Here is an 11,718-nt window from a genome sequence, read left to right on the forward strand (position 1 = left end):
TGCCCATATTCACCAACAAAAACCACTTGGAATTCCTCTTCACACACTCGTCATTAAATAACTGCTCAATTAATATCAATATCAATGCTCCTCTAAGAAAAAAAACCCGTGCAGTTGTGGATTCATATTCTGATTAGGTCTGTCAAAATGTTTCGCGCTGATGACTGTCGAGTTACGTCACGCATCACCCTGATTATTGATTTATTCAAAGAGGAATAACTCTAATACAATTCACATACACTTGTCGGCCGATTTTTTGTCGGCAACGTAGTTGCCAAAATGAAGGTCGTAGAATTCGATTCTGGTGTTGTTTTTCATGTACAACGAAAAATTAATTAATTGGAAAATTCTCAAAATGGCGTCGCTAGGCACAAGGTAAACGGAAAACTCTAGAAATATAAGAGAAAAATACTCTCTTATGAGTTGCCATGAAATATTAAGGTGATTCCACCCTCGGAGTTGCAAAAAAGCGGTAAAACCCTCGGCAAAGCCTCGGGTTTCACATCTTTTTTGCAACCCTCGGGTGGAATCACCTTATATTTCATGGATACTCATAAGAGAGTCTTATAATCCCCAATGGCCCTCCAAAACTTGTTAGATATTGCATACACATATTCGAATAAATGGCAATTTTCCTTCAATGCATCAAAATCGTGCGTGGTGAAATTCCGTGGTAAGAGGAGTAAAATGGATAACAACTTTCTTTGGCATCTGGGACAATCATCGATTCCATGTGAAGAATCCTATAACCACCTAGGTATTGTGATTCATCACAAATTCCAACTTTCTCAAAGAATAGGAAGAGCCTGCGAAAAGGGCAGAAAATCCTTATTTGCACTATCTGACATAGGATCCCATTTTCGCAACCCAATGACTGTATCTCATTTATATAAAACAATCGTTATGCCTACAGTACTTCATGGATGCGAACTCTGGAATAATATGACCTGTTCAGACCGCCAAATCCTTTGTATTTTTCAACATTTTGTGTGCAAAAAATATCTAAATTTACCAAAATTATGCAGATCCGATATATGTGAATCACTTTTTGATGTATTGCCCATCATCGCCGAAATAGATACAAGAAAACTACTGTTCTTAGGAAGGCTCTGCCGAATGGACATAAACACTCGACCAAAGAAAATATTCTTGACCCGATTATTTTCTTACTGGCAAAACATTTCAGAAGTCCAATATGGTTTTATTCCAGATATCCTTCAAACCTTGCAAACATACAATCTTACCAATTATATAAGTACATGGCTTGACAACGGAGTTATCCTGGAAAAGGGTATCCAGAAATACTGTATCATTGTATCACCAAGACCAGCGGCAATTGAGGATGAACAGTCCGGATTTCCATTTATTCAGACAAATATTTTCAGATATAAAACCTGCCACAATTTGGAAATTAGGCAACATTGAATTTTGCAAATTCATATGCAAGATATATACAGGTATGCATGTAAATGGCCTTGTTCATTTCTGTCATTTATGTGGTAATTCGTTCACGGATGTTTTCTGTAACTCGTCTTGTTTGTGTCCAAGTACCGCCAGCATACGAGAACAGTGGTGGAACGCCATCGCTAATAACTTCAGTGTCGAACTGTGTGCAGAACTCTGTGGGCTCTCAGAATTTGAATGGTACCTTGTTCTTGGTGGCCAAATATCTACACCTTTAAATAAGATGGACGCCACATCATTCCGTCTGCTGAACTTTAAATTGGTGCGCAGCACTTCAGCCCTATACTACAGATGCTCACTACAGTAATTATATCCATATTAAATATGCTTTGGCTTTAATAGGGACAGCTGCTACCATATGTACTCATCTATTGAGGTGTACAACTAAGATTATCCTATTCTTTTCTATTTTTGGTTGTATATTGTGTACATAATGTGTTTCCCCCCTTTCTTTCTTTGTATGTACATGTATTTGTAATTATATTGATGTAAATGTATTTTCTTCATAATCTCCTAAGGGAGGAAATAACTATGAATGAATGAACACTTACGGAGAGCAAAAGAGGGCTATTTTGTAAAGTTATTAAAACCTAAATTGAATGTAAATTAATCATTATAATCTGGATGTTATATTTCAAGTCATTCCTTTATTTTTGGCGCCTTATTGACTTTTTTAAAAAACTTATGCCAATTTAGTATGCTGTCTATGTGACGTCACAATAACGACGTCTTAACTACAATGTCATAACAAGTACATTGTACTCTTTTGTAAAAATTGTAACACTCTGAAGAGCCGAACTACATGACGAAAGCGATATATATATATATATATATATATATATATATATATATATATATATAATACATTTATTGCATGATAGTGAGGGAGATATAAAGATTAATTACCTAAGAAAAATCATAATCTTCCTTGGGTGAATAAATCTTCATATCTTTCGAACATTCATGCAATACATTGTTTATTATACCGAAACAAAGCAAGACTATAAATATGCATTTGATTTGGAGTCCGCTCATCTATACATTGCATGTAGCTGAGATCGCCCTAACAGTAACACCGCGCCGTTAACGTATTACGGTATAAGGTACAAACAACGAAATACTTGTAGTTCCATTCTCCTTGAATGCTGATTCACTTGCTTGTTCTTGTATCAACCAAAAGCAGGCGACTTTAAAACTGTATATCAAAGACCCGCATATTTTGTGCCTTTCGAACTAAGAAAGTAGAATGACTCGGACTTATTGTGACGTCATAATACACTTCGTCTACTTTGACGTTTAATTTATGGAAAATGCACGAGGCTGCCCAAGGAGCGAAATATGTTGCATAGAATTCTCATACTGAGGTATAATAATATAGGGTTATTGAACTTATATTGGTGAATATTCGCACGAGTTGGCTGTGAAAATGCACGAGCTTGCGAGTGTATTTTGACAGCCAACGAGTGCCGATATTTACCAATATAAGTTCAATAACCCTTTTATTATATAGTTAAGATAACGTATTTAGTTGTTAAATTATATCCCTTTTCATTCAAAATACTCCAAAGTAGATGAGAATTCATCAATATTGGCAGTGTGCAATATCAACATGAATTTCTTAACTGTTCAATATTTAACCCGTCATTAATGCATGAGGCAAACTGATTTTGTGAATGGGGACATCGTAATTTAAGTACAGTAAAACATTTTGCTTAAGTAAATATCAAATACTGGCTCTGTCAGATTCGGAGGACCACCGTCTGCCATTTTGGCTTGTTTACGTCGTGACGGTAACGTCAATATTGAACGCTCATACTCGGAATGTTTCGGGCGCATACAATTTACGCAATACAAAGTTAGCGTTCAATAAATTCTCAGGATATTGAAAGCCAACATTCTTTAGATTTCTCGCAGATTTTATATTATTATACCTCAGTGTGAGAATTCTATGCAACGGGTAATCTGATTGGTCTAGACGGTCACATGCCAGGGATAACAAAACTTCATATCTCCTCTCAAACATCATATTTCCCTATCATATTTACCCCTTGGGCAGCCTCGTGCATTTTCCACAAATTTAACGTCAAAGGTAGACAAAGTGTATTGTGACGTCACAATAAGTCCGAGTCATTCTACTTTCATAGTTCGTAAGGTATAAAATATGCGGGTCTCTGATATACAGTTGAATGCGTGGTTTTGGTTGATACAAAACAAGCAAGTAAATCGGCATTCAAGGAGAATGGAAATACAAAAACTGGTTATCATATCACTGTATTTCGTTGTTTGTACCTTCTACCGTAATACCTTGACGGCGCGGTGTTACCGTTAGGACGATCTCAGCTGTATAGATGAGTGGACTCCAATTTCAAATGCACTTTTGAGTCTTGCTTTGTTTCAGTATAATAAACAATTCATTGCATGAATGTTCGGGAGATATGAAGATTTATTCATCCAAGAAAAATCATATTCCCCTCGGGCGTTGCCCTCGGGGAATATGATTTTTCTTGGGTGAATAAATCTTCATATCTCCCTCACTACCATGCAATAAATGTATAATAGACTATTTATTAGCTATATAATAAATATATTTATTATACCTCAGTATGAGAATTCTATGCAACGCGTAATCTGATTGGTCTAGACAGTCACGTGCCAGGGATGATAAAACTTCATATCTCCCTCTCAAACATCATATCTCCCTATATCATATTTACCCCCTGGAAAGCCTCGTGCATTTTCCGTAAATTTAACGTCGAGGTAGACGAAGTGTATTGTGACGTCACATTAAGGCCGAGTCATTCTACTTTCATAGTTCGTAAGGCATTTTAAGTCCCCTGGATTTGCTTGATACAAAAACAAGCAAGTAAATCAGCATTCAAGGAGAATGGAAATACAAAAACTGTTGATCATACAACCGTATTTCGTTGTTTGTACCTTCTACCATAATACATTGACGACGCGATATTACCGTTTAGGGCGATCTCAGCTACATACAATGTATAGATGAGCAGACTCCAATTTCAAATGCACTTTTGTAGTCTTGCTTTGTATCAGTATACTAAACAATTTATTGCACGAATGTTCGAAAGATATGAAGATTTATTGCCCTCGGGGAATATGATTTTTCTTGGGTGAATAAATCTTCATATCTCCCTCACTATCATGCAATAAATTGTTTATTATACCGAAACAAAGCAAGACTCAAAAGTGCATTTGAAATTGGAGTCCGCTCATCTATATAACTGAGATCGTCCTAACGGTAACACCGCGCCGTCAACGTATTACGGTAGAAGGTACAAACAACGAAATACAGTGATATGATAACCAAATTTTTGTATTTCCATTCTCCTTGAATGCCGATTTACTTGCTTGTTTTTGTATCAACCAAAACCATGCATTCAACTGTGTATCAGAGACCCGCATATTTTGTGTCTTACGAACTATGAAAGTAGAATGATTCGGACTTATTGTGACGTCACAATACACTTCATCTACCTTGACGTTAAATTTGTGGAAAATGCACGAGGCTGCCCAAGGGGTAAATATGATAGGGAAATATGATGTTTGAGAGGGAGATATGAAGTTTTGTTATCCCTGGCATGTGACCATCTAGACCAATCAGATTACGCGTTGCATATAATTCTCACACTGAGGTATGATAATATACATTTATTGCATGATAGTGAGGGAGATATGGAGATTTATTCACCCAAGAAAAATCATATTCCCCGAGGGCAACGCCCGAGGGGAATATGGTTTTTCTTGGGTGAATAAATCTTCATATCTCCCGAACATTCATGCAATAAATTGTTTATTATACCGAAACAAAGCAAGACTACAAAAGTACGTTTGAAATTGGAGTCCGCTCATTTACATTGTATGTAGCTGGGATCGTCCTAACGGTTACACCGCGCCGTCAACGTATTACGGTAGAAGGTACAAACAACGAAATACAGTGATATGATAACCAGTTTTTGTATTTCCAATCTCCTTGAGTGCTGATTTACTTGCTTGTTTTTGTATCAACCAAAACCATGCGATTCAACTGTGTATCAGAGACCCACATATTTTGTGTCTTACGAACTATGAAAGTAGAATGACTCGGACTTATTGTGACGTCACAATACACTTCATCTACCTTGACGTTAAATTTATGGAAAATACACGAGGCTGCCCAAGGGGGAAATATGATAGGGAAATATGATGTCTGAGAGGGAGATCAAACTCCCCGTCGAGGCCTCATTACGTCACCTACGAATAGACCTCTCCTATGTGACGCAGCACAATATACAGATTTGTATATTGTGAGTCCGCGATTATCACGCAGGCAAATAACACTAAAGAAGTAGTTAGCAGTTAAAAGTTTGAAGATATTGATATTAAGAGCATAAATGTAAAAGTATGGATTTTATTTTAAACATGAAATGATCAAAAGGTCATTATAAAGTATGGAGACTCTGTTCAAATTATTGTGTAAAGTAATGAACTTGATGTTTACGTTCTTGTTTTGAAAGTTGTTTACGTTTGACGTTATGTTTTTTCGTCATTCTACAGTGACGTCACAGTATACGCGGCCTAAGAAATCGCTATCCCATAATGCCTAAGTGGAAGAGTTTGGTTTGTGAGCAAACGAACTCTGGTGGAAGTTTGAGAGGGAGATATGAAGTTTTGTCCTCCCTGGCACGTGACCGTCTAGACCAATCAGATTACGCGTTGCATGGCATTCTCATACTGAGGTATAATAATATATATATATAGATAGATAGATAGATAGATATATACATATGTAGATAGATAGATACACACACACACACACACACACACACACACACACACACACACACACACACACACACATATATATATATATATATATATATATATACGTGTAAACGGTTTGTTTAAATGAGATCTCGAATTTCTTAGCGTACGGACATGTCCCTTCAGATTTTTTGTAGTTAGGGATTCCTGCGCATGTGTAACGTGTAAGTATTGATGGATGGAGTAAATAACGCAGTTATTCAAGTTTATTAATGAATTAAGTACTAAATAAACCGTTTTACACAAGTTATGAATGAATTCTTTAACTGTTAATTTGAAGCCCTTCACCGGTCTTGGTGACGTCTCCATATGAGTGAAAAATTCTCGACCGAGACGTTAAGCAAGATACAATCAATCAATCAATCAAAACCCAATACTTCAGACTCTGAAATGAGAACAGACCCGAGTCAATTTACAAATACTTCAGACTATAAAATGAGAATAGACCCGAGTCAATTTACAAATACTTCAGACTATAAAATGAGAATAGACCCGAGTCAATTTACAAATACTTCAGACTCTAAAATGAGAATAGACCCGAGTCAATTTACAAATACTTCAGACTATAAAATGAGAATAAACTCGAGTCAATTTACAAATAGATCTAATACATTAGATACTGGTATCTATAAATTGATAAAATCCACGAGGGTAACTACAAAATCTCAGTTTGACTTAAATCTATTCTCAGTTTATCGACATTGAACCTGGTTAGAATAGTTGTAGTGATGTCATTAGAAACATGTATAATGTGTTTTTATCAAGTAGGAAACTCGAAATATCGGACTATACTGATTTAGGGCCGGAGTTATTGACAAGAAAATATTTGAAAGTACATCTGTTAATATATAATATAAACAACACATTTGTACATCAAGAACATTTAATGATACCTGTATATATTTATACAATGAACCAAGAACAATTAATGATATCTGTATATATTTATACATGATCTATTTTATAGTTATATAGTTATAGCACTTATAAGTTTATTGTTATTTCGGATTTCAAAAATTTCGGCTTGAGCATCACTGAAGAGACATTATTTGTCGAAATGAGCATCTGGTGCATCAGAATTGGTAACCGTACAAGTTGTACATACAATAAACAATCTGACAATGTCTATAAATAATACACATACACCTATACATCAAGAATATTTAATGATATTTATATATTTATACAATAAACAACCTGACGATGTCTATAAATAATACACATACACCTATACATCAAGAATATTTAATGATATCTATATATTTATACAATAAACAACCTGACGATGTCTATAAATAATACACATACACTTATACATCAAGAATATTTAATGATATCTATATATTTATACAATAAACAACCTGACGATGTCCATAAATAATACACATACACCTATACATCAAGAATATTTAATGATATCTATATATTTATACAATAAACAACCTGACGATGTCTATAAATAATACACATACACTTATACATCAAGAATATTTAATGATATCTATATATTTATACAATAAACAACCTGACGATGTCTATAAATAATACACATACACCTATACATCAAGAATATTTAATGATATTTATATATTTATACAATAAACAACCTGACGATGTCTATAAATAATACACATACACTTATACATCAAGAATATTTAATGATATCTATATATTTATACAATAAACAACCTGACGATGTCCATAAATAATACACATACACCTATACATCAAGAATATTTAATGATATCTATATATTTATACAATAAACAACCTGACGATGTCCATAAATGATATCTAATGACATTCTATAGGATCATACATTCTTTTTGAATAATTTATTAATGTGTAAGCTCTGGGCATTTTACTTACAAATATAGAGTTTGTGAGTAAAATGTACAGAGTTTAAACATTGACAAATTCATTAAAAGGAATACTTAATTCACTGTATCAACGATTTTCAAAATTTTAAAAAAGTTTCCCCGTTGAGTTTCCGCACATTATGTTATTTGTTTTCAGGTGCGTTTGAATACATCGCGGTTGTGTAAATCATTGTTCAGCTTTATTTTTGTCCAATCAAAGCAATTGTAATACAATACACTGTAGCATTGGACTTATTGTACAATATAATTACACAATGGATTTTTAACTGACAGATATGTTTAGGTAATAATGCGTATACTTAAAAGACATCTAAAAGTATATGCAACATAAATACATAAACGGCATCTATCTATCTATCAATAATGCGTATACTTAATAATAATAATAATAATGATTGGTTTTATATAGCGCCTTATCCAGCGTATCCTGCTCAAAGCGCTTTACGCAAATAAAAAGTAATCAATGTACATTATTACCCCGGCAGACCTTATATCAATCTAGAACTTTCTCAGCCTCCTAGGAAGCATACAGTGTAAGCTGCCATTACAAGCGCTCGAGCACTAACCTTTTAACAATATAGTTCACTGTCTATAGCCAAGTACCCCTTTTACACTTGTGTGGAGTGAGGAAATTCATGTAAAGTCCCTTTCCCAAGGACACAACGTCAGCCCTGCCGCGGCCAGGACTCGAACCCACGACCTTTCGGTCGAGAGTCTGACGGCCTAACCACTCGGCCACCGACGCCATATCTATTGATAAAGACGCGGGTTGGTCGAAAATTTGAGGTTTAAATATAACCAAGAGTACCGTGGCCTTTTCAGTGCTTTCTGGCCTTGTATCTTTTTAGATACGATATAAAAGACATCTAAAAGTATATGCAACATAAATACATAAACGTCATCTATCTATCTATCTATCTATCTATCTATCATCTATCTATCTATCTATCTATCTATATCGTATCTATAGGGTCTGTAAGTCTCGTTTGGTTTCACTTTCGGTTTTACTACTTCCGGGTACAACAACATGTGGAATATATCAAGTCGTAACAGAGAATCGGCGCTAATATGTAATTTGGTGCATTGTTAAGCGATCGGCTGCATACACGAGACTGGGAAAACCCTGCCATGTAGTTTATTTAGGTTCCTAGTCGATGCTACAGTAAGGAAGCGGTGGATTCAAAGATGTAGGTACGTAATATTATCACAATTCAACGAATAATCATGTCAAATTAACACACGTGTGTATAAACTGACAGAATATACTGGACGTGTTGTTTATATATTTCAGAGGGGGTAGGCCTACAAAAGATTTTGACAGACGAACTGATAAAAATAAAATAATAAGAGGAAAAAATTACATGTACTACAATTTCATAAATGGGGGGGGGGGGGGGGGGGGGTTCTTCGTTATTGATTTCAACATTTATTAACATCTTTTACTACATAATTCCCTTCTGTCTGAAAAGGGGAAGGAACACTTATTTATTGTATCAATATAGAAAAAATAACCTTGCTAGGAAAAGGGGAAAGGGTTGACAGGACACTCTTGATACTACTTGCCTTTATATAGGCTCCTGCATGATTAAATTTTGTATTGTGTTTCAAGAGAACTGGCATATATCTTTATTGTATAATTATGTAAAAGTGACACATGGCCTTGAAAAGAATGATTGTAACACTCATATTCTGTGCTTATTTCAGAAACTACAACTTTGTTGTGTAGTGAGCCACTTTAAGTCAATAAAAACAGCAACTTATGGTATATTACTTTTTTTTCATAGACACATAGTTACGAAACCTGCTGAAGCAGAAGCATCTGCTTCAAACGTACATGTAGGAACCGAAGTTGATACTGCTACCAATATATCTGTACCAGACAACAATGATACAGCATCAAACCCTCAACATTTAAAAAGGTACAGTGTACGATACAAGTATTGTCAATACCAGATACTAGTACATCAAACCAGGAAGTTACAATGGTTGTTAAGTTTAGTGTCAGGTGGTTTTTCTGTATTTTCTTCATTCTCATTTCAGTGTTATCTAAATTTATATGCACACCAAATACTATAATGGTATTGCTTTTGTTCTTACAGCTTCCCTTGAAGACTATGATGTTGTAAACTTGCAGTGAGAAATATACCTGCTTAATTAAAGGAAACCATCCTTGACAATTGGGAACATCATAATTGAAAGACCCTGGAAAGGTATGTTTTAGCGGTTCGTTAAGGAAAAATGAACAATGCACTTTCTATACACTGACTAGTTATCAATTTCACAGGTCAGCGCAGATTTCACAATATTCAATTACGTAGTAATTTTAGGGGTATAAATGTTGCTGTATACACCATTTTCTGTGGATATTTTTCATATATTCATGAAATTTTGTTTGAAGGGATCATGAACACTGTTGGGAGTGTCCATTCAACTGAAATATAAAAGTCAGAAGAATTGAAGATTGCAATGGATGCAACAGAAGTGACCTAATATGACCAAATTGATATGAATAGCCAGTTTTTCGCTTGCAGTAATGACAAGAGTGGCCACAAAGAAAAGACCTTAATGTGTATTACACCCAATGCAGCTTATTTCCAATCTGTATGCTGGATACAAATCTAATTTGGCAATTGTGAACCATTGTGGCATTTTAGAGAAGTTGCAAGTTGGTGATATATTCTTGGCGGACAAAGGATTTTGTATATTTGACAAACTTCCAAATGACATGACACTTAATATCCCATTCTTTCTTAGAAATAAATCCCACTTCTCAAAAGAGGATGCACAACTTTGCTATAAAATTTCCAGATGCAGAATCCATGTTGGATGGGAAAATGAGAGAATAATTTTTTTTAAAAATTCCTTAGCCATATTCTATCATAGACAAAATATTTCAGATTTGTGTGGATCATGTGAATTTGCAGGTTCCCCTTTTGAAGGAGATTGCAGATAAATCCTACAAACTTATTAGATTAATTGCATGTATATATATACCTTAAATCTGCACATACCTGCCACATTGAATTTTTAAAGTTAAAAGTAATGAATGCCATATATGCAATATAACTTTTCTACATATTTATATAAATATAAAGCCTTTTATATTCATATGAATATAAAGCCCTTTGGAACGTCTCCATCAGAATGAAATATTCTTGAGAGGAACGTTAAACAATATACAATCAAACATAAAGCCTTTTGTTCTCAATCTGAAGGTTTTCAAATCTGCATTATTAAAAAAGAAGTAAAATCCATTGTTTTAAAAAATGCATGTAATTGAATGATTTTTGTAAAGCTGGACACTGTGTCTATATACACATGTATTTTGGTTCATCTAAAATAAGAAAAACTCTGTCTATAATGTTTATTCAATAAATATACATGTAATTACATAACTTTGATAGATGCACCACTGATATCATAATAAAGTAGATGTACATGTGGTTATGTGTGTGTGTTTTAGACTGCAAAAATACTTCATTATTATAATTAAACTCTATCACGCTTAAAAGGTTGACCATAATACATCTTTGTCAATGTGAATTATTTGAGT

General features: G+C 34.4%; 1 long non-coding RNA gene across 1 annotated transcript; it reads left to right on the plus strand.

Moving 5' to 3' along the window:
• The first annotated feature begins 9,131 nt into the window (after positions 1-9,131).
• On the plus strand, positions 9,132-11,608 carry LOC125666272 (uncharacterized). The gene is made up of 4 exons (XR_008802986.1): positions 9,132-9,356; positions 9,950-10,084; positions 10,265-10,375; positions 10,564-11,608. It is a non-coding gene; the product is annotated as an uncharacterized LOC125666272 (long non-coding RNA).
• Positions 11,609-11,718: the final 110 nt, after the last annotated feature.

The sequence above is a fragment of the Ostrea edulis genome, chromosome 5, assembly GCF_947568905.1.
Source record: "Ostrea edulis chromosome 5, xbOstEdul1.1, whole genome shotgun sequence".
Lineage (NCBI taxonomy): Eukaryota > Metazoa > Mollusca > Bivalvia > Ostreida > Ostreidae > Ostrea > Ostrea edulis.